Source organism: Stegostoma tigrinum, chromosome 4 (genome assembly GCF_030684315.1).
Source record: "Stegostoma tigrinum isolate sSteTig4 chromosome 4, sSteTig4.hap1, whole genome shotgun sequence".
Taxonomy (NCBI): Eukaryota; Metazoa; Chordata; class Chondrichthyes; order Orectolobiformes; family Stegostomatidae; genus Stegostoma; species Stegostoma tigrinum.
Window position 1 is genome coordinate 122,560,463 of NC_081357.1, and position 13,520 is coordinate 122,573,982.

Here is a 13,520-nt window from a genome sequence, read left to right on the forward strand (position 1 = left end):
AAGGCGTCAGAGGAATCATGGATGTATATGGGTAGGGATTGGACCGGGGGAGAACACTGAGTCAAGGTAGGAAAGGATGAGTTCTGGGGAGCATGAGCAGGCTGAAACAATGGGTCTGCTCGGACAGCCCTGTTTGTGGATTTTTGGCAGGAGGTAGAAACGAGCTGTGCAGGGTTGGGGGACTATTAGCTTGAAAGCAGAGGCGGGGAGATCACTGGATGAAATGAGGTCCGTAACTAGTGGATACAATGGCCTGATGTGCCCTGGTGGGGTCATAGTTCAGGGGAAGATAGGAGGAGGTATCTGAGAGCTGGTGCTCAGCCTCTGCAAGGTAGAGGTCAGTATGCCCGATTACAACAGTAACACCCTTGTCAGCAGGCTTGCTGCCAAGTCAGCATTAGATCTGAGTGCACGGAGTTATACTCTCTTCCACCTCCTCTGTCAGGCAGAAGATACAGAAATTTAAACACAAATACAAACAGGTTTAAGAACAGCTTCTTCCCTGCTATTATTAGATTGCTGAATGGACTTCCATAAGTTCAAATCTAATACGGATCTCACTTTTGTGTATCTCCTGCGCAGCCATAACCTTGAATGCCTCACACCATCTAAACACCCTATGATCTGTATGTCCTTGTTTATTCTGATCTGCCTGTACTGTTCACAAAACAAAACTTTTCACTGTACTTAGGTAATTGTGACAACAATAATCAAATCAAATCTCTTGCTGTTTCCTGCCAGTTAGCCAACTTTCTATCTGTGCCAATTCCATCTCATGACTTAACCTGTGCTACTTTGTTGAATGCCTTCTGGAAGTCCAAATACAACACATCTACTGGTTCACCTCAATGCACTCTGATTGAGATTTCCTCAAAAAACCTGAATAAATTAGACAGACATGATTTCCTCTCATGAAGCCTTATTGTCTCTGTTTTATTAGATGACGATCTTCCAAATTTTCCACTAATACTCCCTGATTAATTGAATTTGATACTTTTCCGACAACAGTAGTTAGGCTAATTGGCTGAAAGTTGCTCACTCATTTCTTCCCTTCCTTTGTGAATCGTGGTGCCACATTGGCACTTTTACAATCCTCTGGTTGTTTTGCAGAATCAAAGGTAGCCAATGAGAGATGGAATGGGGTATAGGATTGCCACAGCAGCTGGTTAGAAGGCCCACATTAATTCTCTGGGACTTTGTTCCTATTGTTTTAAAAGCTGGAAAGCACTCTAGCCCTCATTGCCACTTCAGACCAACAACAACGTCTTGATATTTTCACACTCTCATGCCATCTCTTACCCCCATGCTACCTATAAAGCCATTATCCCAGAACCTACTATGGGCAGACATCAGGAACATTTTTTTTAAGAAGTGAACTCCTGACAACCTTTTACGCTTATAAATGGTGCAGAAATATAAACCTCTCATTCATGAAATGCATTGCCAAAGATTCTAAGTGGTCTGTTTGCTCTGTCTTCTGTCTTCAGTCACTTCTATTCTGTTACTGCGTCAAAGATAGTTAATCTGCTAACAAGGATCATTAATCCTTTAATCCATCTGAAACTGTCAATTAAAATGTGAACTTAGCACTTCCAACAATCTGACAAAGGGCTTGTCAGCAATGAATTTGACTGAAGCTGCAGGAACAGATGTTAATGGTTTTTCAGAAGGTATACCTGACAGTCTGTGTAGTGATTGTAACAGGGTCACCCAGGTGGACTTCATAGAATATGAGTTCTCTGATTGGGGCTGTTAATCTGGTCCAATCAAGGAGCCCTTGCCGACTGATAAATAGGAGTTTTGGAGGCTGAAATGAAGCTGGATCAGTATCAAAGACTCCCAACATGTAAAGAATGAGTGACTTGGTGACAGGATACCAGCCTCTGTGCAGTTATTTCAGCGGAGACAGGAGTGGGATTAAAGATGTAACCATGCAAAACTGTCTACTTGCTGAAGCCCAACTGGACTTCAAACAGGCACTACATCTGGCTTTATCATTGGAAAATGTGACAAGTGGAGCATGAGTTGTGGGGTTTTCCAGTGAAAGTGGGCACCCTTGCTGGTCCTACGGAGCTTAGGGAACAAGCTGGATCAGCTTCAAGAACTCTCCACGTGTACATAAAGGATGGCTTGGTGATGGGATACCACCTCCTGTGGATCTTTTCAGTCTGTCAATCAATGCATTTCAGCAGCAATTTTGTTTTACTTTAACTGGCAGCTGTGGTCATGCATTTTTCATTTTTAATGGACTGAAGATTTACATAAGTTCAGATAAAGACACTTGGACTAACCATTGCCACCCTTCATCTATTTCTTTATAACTGCGGTGATTCCCACACTGCAGATTAAAAGCCATAGGAACAGTGGAAATGGGGCCTGTTTCAACTCAAAATTAATATCAAATAGCCATGTTGAGTTTGGACTTCATACATATGTGATTCATATTCAATGCCTTTCCTCTACTGGAGAGACTGCTGTTGGTTAGAAATGAGGGCAGCATATCTCTGTCCTGTTCTCCCTACCTTTTTAAAAAGTGTCTGGAATTATCTGAACTCTGAAAATCTCTACCTGTCTCCACTGGGCCAGGTCAATAGAGACCATTAGTATTGTGCGCAAATTTAACAGTGGCTTTTATAAGTCCTGCTGTTTTCCTTTGTGTAACAAACTCTGAAAAATGAACAGAAATCTGCTGGGAACGTGTCAATATTTGTAGGGGATCTATCACACAACAAGTTACAAATTAAATTGCTTTTCAATTACTAATTCAAAATCATCTTTAGCACTTTGTGTTTAGATCCCTTGCTTGAGGATTAAAATAAAGACTGAAAATGGATAACAGAGAGGGAGTATTTATTTGTTGCTGCAAATTTAACATAAACCATGCAAATTGCATCCCAATTGCTCATTGCGCCATAACTGCTTTGTGTAAGTTTATTTCCTCAAGTGACAGTGACTTAACTTTCAATTTCTCATAGGGAATAGATATTGCAAAAATGAAATTATTACCAGCTCAGGCTTGTTGTATTCTAGAAATGTGATCCCAAACAACGGAAATTCAGCCAAATAGCAGGGGAAGAAATTTAAACCGAATTAGGTTTTAAGTAAAAGATATCAAGGGTAGAGCTCTGCTCTGTCAAAGTCCACTCTGAAACAGAATTTAAAACTGATCAGATCACTGAATATCTTGAAAAGTACCTCCCCTTTTTCCATTCTTACTGTCACCTCTCCACAATGCAATACTGGTCAAAAAAGGGTTACCTGTTTAGTTCCTGACACGAACATCCTCAAACTAGCTCCTAGGATGTTTGATTTTCATCTCTAATTTCTCTGTGAGGAATCAACCATCTAAGGGTTAGATCTTACTCTGATCTTATCCTTGTTAGCCCCAACATTCACAATAAGTAGGAAATGTATGGAAATTTATTATAATTATTGGACCGAGCAGTGGGGTAAAAAACTTTGTTACGTCATTAAATAATCCAAATTCCTCAAATGTTTTCTGAAGTTCTGAATTAAATCTGAGATAAAGTACGGTTATATGTATCACAGCATTGCCATGTAAAAAATGATTGCTGAATATAAGACTCTGCGATAATTAGGACCCCAAGTATTCATCAATCAGCATAGTTAAGCACAATCAAATTAGCTCATTGCATAATGTGTGTCAGACTGACATACCAAAAATAGGGTACGGAAAAATTGGTTATCATTTCTTTATTTCAAATTGATTTTCCTGAAGTACGGCGCTGCAAATAAATTCATTAAATGCAACAGAATGGAAAATCAGGCAGAAAGCTTTAATAAGCAGCTTTTGTGCTATCACCAATATTCCACCCTGCTAGGTTTGTTTTTTTTTCCATGAGAGCTCAGGTAGGGGATGGCTTGGTTTTAATGATGAGAAGAGGAGGAAGAGCTACGAGATAAGCCTTTTGAAAAATATAATATGACTAATATCAAGTTATTTAATTTAGAAATGTGGCTCTGTAATGATGTTGGACCTGTCACTAATAAAGACAGAGGCCCTCCACATGGGGAAAACAGCATCTCCAACCTCTTCTGGTACAACTCTCATGACCATCCTGGGGGAAGGTAGGAAATTGGGAAATATGTCAGCCATGATCGAATGGAAAAGCAGGCTTGATGGGCCAAATGACCTAATTCTGCTCTTACATCTAATACAAACTGAAAGAACCGTGGATGCTGTAAATCAGGAACAAAAAAACAGTTGCTGGGAAAGCTCAGCAGGTCTGGCAGCATCTGTGAAGGAAACAACAGAGTTAACGTTTCGGGTCCGGTGACCCTTCCTCGGAACCGGTTCTGAGGAAGGGTCACCAGACCCGAAACGTTAACTCTGTTTTTCCCTTCACAAATGCTGCCAGACCTGCTGAGCTTTCCCAGCAACTTTGGTTTTGTTCCTGGTCTTATATCTTATGGTCTGATGGGAGGGGCACTAGTAAGGGCATTAGATTTCAGTACCACAAGAGTCCCACTGGCTAAAGGGCAACATAAAGAACCCATTACGGTGCCTGTGGCACGAATTTGAAAATTGCACAATGCAGGCTTATTCAGTATGTTGTTCTGTTACTCACCAAAGAACATGTATTCACCTGCAAGATGGAAACTTCCCAACCAACATACTGGAGTTATTTAAAAGACCCAGGCACTTCCTTTGCCAATATAACGATTCCGACTAACTTCTGTTATTCCAAAGTTAATGGAAGTACTGTGGATAGTATTTTGAACGGTTGTTGTAAATTCTTAGGTTTGACAGGGAGTCTTGCTGCATCCTCAAAGAGAGAGAGAGAGAGAGAGAGAGCTTTAGAGACGTGAGTTTCAATCCCACCATGTAACATCATATAAATTGAATTAAATAAAGGTCTGAAATTTGAAATAAATCCAGGCTAGTGGCCACCATAGAAACAGTGCCCATGGCTGTTAAATAAAAATCTGATTCACTAATGTCCTTCAGGGATGGAAACCTGCCATCCCTACTTTGTCTGGCTGATATGTTACTGCAGATCCAGAGTGTTGTGATTCACTGATATCTGCGATTTAAAATGGCCCAGCAAATCACTCAGTTATAGCAAACCATTATAAAGTCTAGAGACAAAAGCACTCGAGAAACTATCAGCAAACTCAGCCTTGTTAACCTTTGCAATGTTCTCCTTCCCAACAGCTTGGGGCTTGTGCCAAAATTAGGAGTGTTGTCCCACAGTCTAGTCAAGCCTTAAGCTGGCATACTTACAGGCATTTAATCATACCTTACCCACAATGTCCTCATCCCTGGGTATGTCCTGAGAGACATGTGGACAGACTCTACAGAGGTGGCAAAGACATTATCCTGGCAGTACTCAATGTTGACTGTGGATCATATGATGTCTGAAAGCATCAGGTCAAACATGGGCAAAGAAATTTCTTGTTGTCTACAACCTGGGTGGCTTAGTGGTTAGCACTACTGTCTCACAGTGCCAGGAACCTGTGTTTGATTCCAGCCTCGGGTGACTGTCTGTGTGAAGTTTGCACGTTCTCCTTGTGCCTGTGTGGGTTTCTGTCCGGTGCTCTGATTTCCTCCGACAATACAAAGATGTGCAGGTCAGGGGGATTGGCCAAGCTAAATCACTGTAGTTAATGGGGCAGATCTGGGTCTGGGTAGGGTGTTCTTTGAAGGGTTGGTGCAGACTTAATCAGCTGCATGCTCTCTCTCTGCACTGTTGGGACTCTATGATTCTCTTGTCACATTCTTCCATGTTAAACACCATTTGGGGGGGACAGGGACACAGAAAACACCCTGGGTGGTAGATTTCAATGTCCACCATCAACAATAGCTCTGTGGCAGAACTACTGACCGAGTGAATCCTAAAGGACAGAGCTGCTAGGCTGGCAGTGAGGGAACCAAGTAAAAGGAAAATTGCCCGTACTTCATCTTCAACAGCCTACCCAACACAGATGTATCTGTTCAAAACAGTAACGATAGGAGGGACAACTGTACAGTGTAGGAGACAAAGTTCCACCTTCGCATTGAGGTTACTCTCTGTTGTACTGTCTGGCATTACCACTGTGCTAAGCAACACAGGCTTACAACCCTGGCACCGGGCAGACAACGCACCATGAGTTACTCTTTGATTCTGCTTGCAAAGGGTGCTAATAACCCTCCTAATTATAGTGACCCCTACAACTACCACTTGTCTTTTTGCTCCCCCTCCCCCTTGAACAGCATCCTGTACCACGATGCAGTGTTCAGCAGGTTCATCCTCACTACAGCCCTGTTGGTCATCCACTCGGGGAATGGGTACCTCATACCGGTTAGACAAAGTCAGAAGCTGAAGCTCCTCTGTTCCTGAATGCCGGAATCACTTGCCCGCCTCATTTGCAGTCACCCCCTGCTGTCCCTGATTCCTGACTGGATTTGAAGTACTTAATCTGCCAGGTGTGAGCAACCACTGAACGAGAGCATCCAGGAAACTCTCCCCCTCCCCAATATGCAGCAGTATCTGAAAGTCAGATTGCAGCTCATCAACGCTGAGCCAAATTTCCTCGAGCAGCCAACATTTTCTGCAGGTGTGGTCACTGCAGGTCGCAATGGGATCAGCCATCTCCTACATCTTTCAGCTATAACACTTCACCTGCCCAGCCATGATAATAAAATGTGAGGTTGGATGAACACAGCAGGCCCAGCAGCACCCCAGGAGCACAAAAGCTGACGTTTCGGGCCTAGACCCTTCATCAGAGAGGGGGATGGGGTGAGGGTTCTGGAATAAATAGGGAGAGAGGGGGAGGCGGACCGAAGATGGAGAGAAAAGAAGATAGGTGGAGAGGAGAGTATAGGTGGGGAGGTAGGGAGGGGATAGGTCAGTCCAGGGAAGATGGACAGGTCAAGGAGGTGGGATGAGGTTAGTAGGTAGGAGATGGAGGTGCGGCTTGGGGTGGGAGGAAGGGATGGGTGAGAGGAAGAACAGGCTAGGGAAGCAGAGACAGGTTGGACTGGTTTTGGGATGCAGTGGATGGAGGGGAAGAGCTGGGCTGGTTGTGTGATGCAGTGGGGGAAGGGGAGATCTGCCAATGTGGTATACTGCATCCATTGTACCTGGTGTGGCTTCCTCTACATTGGGGAAACCAAGCGGAGGCTTGGGGACCGCTTTGCAGAACACCTCCGCTCGGTTCGCAATAAACAACTGCACCTTCCAGTCGTAAACCATTTCCACTCCCTCTCCCATTCTTTAGATGACATGTCCATCATGGGCCTCCTGCAGTGCCACAATGATGCTACCCGAAGGTTGCAGGAACAGCAACTCATATTCCGCGTGGGAACCCTACAGCCCAATGGTATCAATGTGGACTTCACCAGCTTCAAAATCTCCCCTTCCCCCACCGCATCCCAAAACCAGCCCAGTTCGTCCCCTCTACCAACTGCATCCCAAAACCAGTCCAACCTGTCTCTGTTTCCCTAACCTGTTCTTCCTCTCACCCATCCCTTCCTCCCACCCCAAGCCGCACCTCCATCTCCTACCTACTAACCTCATCCCACCTCCTTGACATGTCCGTCTTCCCTGGACTGACCTATCCCCTCCCTACCTCCCCACCTATACTCTCTCCACCTATCTTCTTTCTCTCCATCTTCGGTCCGCCTCCCCCTCTCTCCCTATTTATTCCAGAACCCTCACCCCATCCCCCTGTCTGATGAAGGGTCTAGGCCCGAAACGTCAGCTTTTGTGCTCCTGAGATGCTGCTTGGCCTGCTGTGTTCATCCAGCCTCACATTTTATTATCTTGGATTCTCCAGCATCTGCAGTTCCCATTATCACCTGCCCAGCCATCTCTACTTAGTTAATTACTTCATTAATTTATGTAAATTTATTAATGGGTTCATTAAGTTATTAATACTCCTTTGCTGTGTTCTTTTTTCAAATTTAGGTCAAGTTTCCTACCAGCCCATCAGATCACAGCTTCCCTGTGAGTCACTCCAACTGTGTCCCCCGAGCTCAGTTAGTTTTATACTCATGCTGTGCTGCTGCTCCACCCTCTGATTGCTCCCTGCAAACTAGGCCATGATCCCCGAACTCATTTAGTTGAAGGCAGGACCACTGTATGCCAGATAGCAACAGAAATCAAAACCAATGGATCACATCTAACGATTCAATCTTGCCACATCCAGACATGAGGGTGGTGGACAATTGATCGATGAACCAGCGATGGAAGCTCCCAAGAAACTCTCATTCTTTAATTATGGTTGAGTCCAACAAGGAGGCAAAACTGAAATATTTGCATCCATTTTCAGCCAGAAGTGCTGAGTGGATGATCCATCTCAGCCTGCTCCAGAGGACTCCAGTATCACAGATGTTAATCATCAACAAGTTTGATTCACTCTGCTTGATATCAAGAAATGGCTGAAGCTCTGGATACTGCAAAAACTACAGGTTCTGCCAACCTTCACGCAATAGTACTGTAGTCATGTTCCAGAACGAGTAACATGCCTAGGGAGGCTGTTGCAGTTCAATTACAATATTGCTGTCTAACTGGCAATGAGGAAAACCACCCAGGTATGCCCTGTACCACTACAAAACAGCACAAATACAACCCGGCCAATCGCCATACACTAGTCTCCTCTCAATCATCACCAAAGTAATAGAAAGGTCATCAAAACTGCTATCAAACAACACTTTCAAAGTAATAACTTACGCATCGATGCACAGTTTGGGTGCTGCCATGAACACACATTTCTGGAACTCATTATAACCTTGGCCCAAACACGAGCGAAAGAGCTGAATAGCACATGTTAGGTGATGGCAACTCCCCTTAACACCAAAGCACTATTCAACCAAATGCAGTATCAACATCGGCAATTGCTTACCTAGGAAATAGGCTGGCCACATCATCTGTAACATGTGCATTTTCCTTTTCTTGTTCATAGGATGTGAGTACCACTTGGCCAGGTGTGAATTTATTGAGGATTCCTAATTTTTCTCATGAAATTGGTGGTGAGCTTCCTTCTTGAATCTCTACAGTCCTTCAAGTGTACAATTAAATAAAACAGAAACATGATGTCCCTATTTTTTTTCATGATACCAGTTGCCATATACTCTGTGACAGCTTGTTTCAAGATCCAGAAAACTAGCTCCCCTTTAGAGTCAAGAGAAGCAGGTATCCTTGTCCTTCCCAAACCCTGCCTGTTCTCCTGTCTTCCTGGTGATGGGCAGCGGTGTTCTGAATGAGAAGGAAGAAAGACAGAGATTGAGATGTCAAAAGTTATGAGAGGCACAGATTCGGTAGACAGAAAGGAATACTTCCCTTCAGGGAGGGAGCAATGACAGGCCGTAATTTGGGATAGGGGACAGGAGTTTTGAGGGGATGTAAGGAAAAACGTTTTCAACCAGAGCGTGGTGGGAATCTGAAACTCACTGCTTGTAAGGGGGAAGTGGTGGAAAGCCTCATAACATTTTGTAAGTATTTAGATGTACACCTGTGATGCCAAGGCATTCAAAGCTATGGGCCAAGTACTGGAAAATGGGGTAGCCTAGGTAGATTGTTGTTTTTGACTGGTACATACTTGATAGGCTGAAGGGCTTTTCTTCTGTACTGCAGACCTCTGAGGCCTCTGACTCACTTGTTGCCAAATTCAATAGGAAGGGGTGTAACTGGACTGTAAGCCTACTACGAACATTCCAGTGAGGCTGATTACTGCCTTGTGAAGTTCAATAACAAGTTTGATGTTGCCTTTTGCTTTCTACCCCATCTTTCTAGATCATCTAATTTTATGCAATATGTATATATATATATATGACCTGCTATGTTTCACCTACAATTTCTTCCAAAGCATATTCAACCTTCGTTTACCCTAATAATAAATCTATTCTAAACTCTCAAGATCAGCTTGAGAAAATGACACATGAATAAAATAAATTGGATTTTTATAGCAAAGATCATGACCTCATGGCATTTCCATTTATAACTAATGGATACATAGGCAGATGACAGTCAATTTCATACATCAATGTCACACCAATATTGAGTAACTGAATAACCAAATTTGTTTTTGGTGGTGTTGGCGGATAGACAGTGGTTTCCAAGACACCAGAAGAACCTCTTTGGAAAATATTTGAATAGGATAATTTGATATTTTATATCCACTGGAATAAATTGACACAGTTTCTGTATAACGCTACATCCAAAAACTGTACTAATTGCACACCAGAGACGAGCTCTCTTTCAGCTAAGCCGAGAGGTATTGTGCAGAAAGGGGTGCCAGTTTGAATAGGGGACGGCGAGAATAGCACTGTTTTAAACAGTGCAGGCAATTTGAACTGGCTTTGATCTAGGAATGGGTGCCAGATTGACTTTTGGGAGAAAAAAAAGAGAGCCAGCTGAACTAAGGAGAGTTGTAGGAGGAGACAGCATCTCGGTACACAAAGTTGGAAGTTTGAAGAAATGCTGCATTGATGTAAATTGTATCTGATGGAGTAGAATTCCTCTATGATTGAGCGGAGAGACAGGGGGGAATCTCAGGTAAGAACTCCAATTGAGGAAGGGTCTCGACCCGAAACTTCAGCTTTCCTATTCCTCTGATGCTGCTTGGCCTGCTGCGTTCATCTAGCTTCACACCGTGTTATCTAAGAACTCCAACTGTTGGCTACAACCAGTAACCCCTATTAGAAAGTGCTTCCTGTTAGTTGACAAAAATTCTATACTTGGATAAGATGTCCTCCATTCTTCAAACCTTTTCTCATTTTAAGTTCACAAATAAAGTATAGGCTTATTATATCATTTTATAATTATATAATCTTATATAAATTTTATAGTTATTTCACTGTAATTTAGTTCACAGCAACTGTAGGTACTGATCAGATATTTTCCAGAGTTATTTATTTTTATTATGAAATTATTCTCCAGCCAGTGGTCATTATGATTGTCGCAAAATACAATTGCCTATATTACAAATATACAGTGATTTTATTTATTTTAGTTCCGTTTCCTTATAATTTTAAAGATCATTTCCCAGCAGTAATAAACTTCAGATAATAAGTTTCTGGGTTGGAAATGGACTTTTACAGTTTTCAATAGGATTAGTTATTTTAAGTCAAATTCAATTAATCTGATATAAAGATATTAAATTAATTCTTGTGTGTCTAATATTATTAGTTATTATCAGCAAACAATTGCATTAATAGAGAATCTATTAGCAGATTTAAAAAAGTTTGTGAAATATATTTCCTTTTAATATTTCACAAGGCATTCTATTCCCGTCCTAATGCATTATTCAGACATGATTTTGCTCTTTCTGAATTAACTCTCAAGAACTGTTTGTTTGAAAAGTCTTTATCGTAACTCAATTGTCCATTGTAAAATCAGTCTTCCACAAATCCAAGAATATCTATCTTTAAATTCAACAGCAAAAGATTGCTCCTGTGAAAAACTAAAAGTGACTGGAAAAACTTTAGATGGGATTTCTGTGACCTAATTTGTTTTTAAGTCTATTTATGACTATTTCATCAAAGGCAACTAGGGATAGCCAATAGACCCTGGCCAGCCAGCTGCACCCACATCTCACAAATGAATTTTAAAAAGTGTTGTATACAACTGGAAGTTGTATTGCTTATTTGAACAAGTGAAACTGAATAACTCTAAGAATAAAAAATAAAATTAAAAATCTATCTTCATCTATAATTTTAAAAAAAATTCCCCAGCACTAAAACACCCACTGGGATTTTTTTTATCAGCCAGAAACTCATTCTCGCACATACTTTGAACCACTATCACACTACAAACACCCTTGCCCGGAGCATTTCGTCACAGGATTGTTTAGCTCTGTGTTAATCCAAAAGATTTCTGAGTTTAGCATGATACATCATCCTACAGACCTGTAAATCAACACATGAACAATGTAATGATTGCATTCATCTTAACACACTAAACAGCATTAAGGAAAGCTTAATTTTAAAATGAAAGGTTTAGGTTTGTGTTTGGCATTTATCAGATAATAAAGTATGAATTATTAAAATAAAGTGCTTTTTGCTCAGAAACAACTTGCATTTAAATAATACAATTCGCACTCTCCAAAACCACTTCACGGCCAATGTAGTACCTTGAAGTTGTTTTTTTATTGTAAATGAGGAAATACAGAATTCAGTTGTGTCCAGTAAATGATAATAGGAATTATCATATTGTCAGTGTTGATTGAGAGATAGATTCTCAAAATATTGAACGCTAATGCTCTTTTAGAAAAAGAGTCTAGATTTCTTTTACATAATTGGGAGGGCACTTTTAAATTACTTAAGGGCTGGTTTAATTTGTGCACTCAACAGCGTGGCTTGAAATGCTAATTTGCTGACTCAGGCGAGAGTGTTACTACATCTGCTTACTTAAGATAAGTTACATAATGTTTAAGAATATTAGTTGAAGGGAATCATTCATTAAGAACTTTAGAGATGTATGCTAGAAAGTCTCTGGTAGAATTGAGAAAAAGTAAGAAGAATTTTCCCAAGATCAGTTGCTTGGCATTTGAAGACCTCTGGTTGCATCAAGTTTAGGTAAAAGAAACATCAATAAAAAGGGTTGATAAAAGTCTGTGTCCAATCAATTGCCTCACAAATGAACATCGTTGAGTCGGATAGCATTGTGCTCTCCTGTTCCATTTTTGTCTGTAATCACTGGCTTTCCTTCCTGCTCCCAGACTATTACCTCAGGTGTTGCCCAAGAATCATTTGCTGCCTCTAATTTCTCAACTACATGCTACTCAACCACATCACCTAAAAACGCAATGTTAGTTTCCACATATGTACGGCCAACACCCAGCTCTACCTCATTACTTTTTCAGTTCTCTGCCAGAAGACAGATTCAACCCATAGCATCCTAATTTCCACTGTGGATAGGGCAACGAAGTGGGTCCCAATCCACACAAGGCTTAACAACGATTAGACCCCAAGCTATTGGCAGCAATCTGGTTCACGCTGGCTAACAATGAGCCTGAGTTACCATGGCAACAGCTCGTTTCCATGCATGTTGTATCTCAGAGCTATGATGTTGATGGTGATTGTTTGGATCATGTGGTTGATCAGAAGTCTCTCCCATTTTTATCGTCAGCCATCGGCACATGTTGGATGGATTTACAAGTCGATACTCAACATACAGGAAGACAGCAGCTCATCAGTGAATGCAATCAGACGCAGAGTGGGAGCTTGGGAATGCGGTGAGTAAGTGAGCTTGGTGCTTTGAGGGAAGACACCCTGACAAAACAACTAGCAAATAAAAACATGGAGAAAATAATTAAGTATTAACTGAGGAAAACTTTCTTCTGTAACTTGTGAGTGATGAGCTCATGTTTGGAAAAGACATTTTTAACAGAGGCAGCTAAAATTTTCTTTCAAATTCCCAGAAAAGTATCTCACAGAAGCAAGCTATTATTAATGAAGGAGATTGCCTGCAGAATAAGGGTGATTTTTTTTTTAAAAGAAAGGCTTTGAAAGACACAGGCAATAAACCAAATTTCCATCTGCTCTGCAGACCACAGCACTATATAGGAACTTCTTT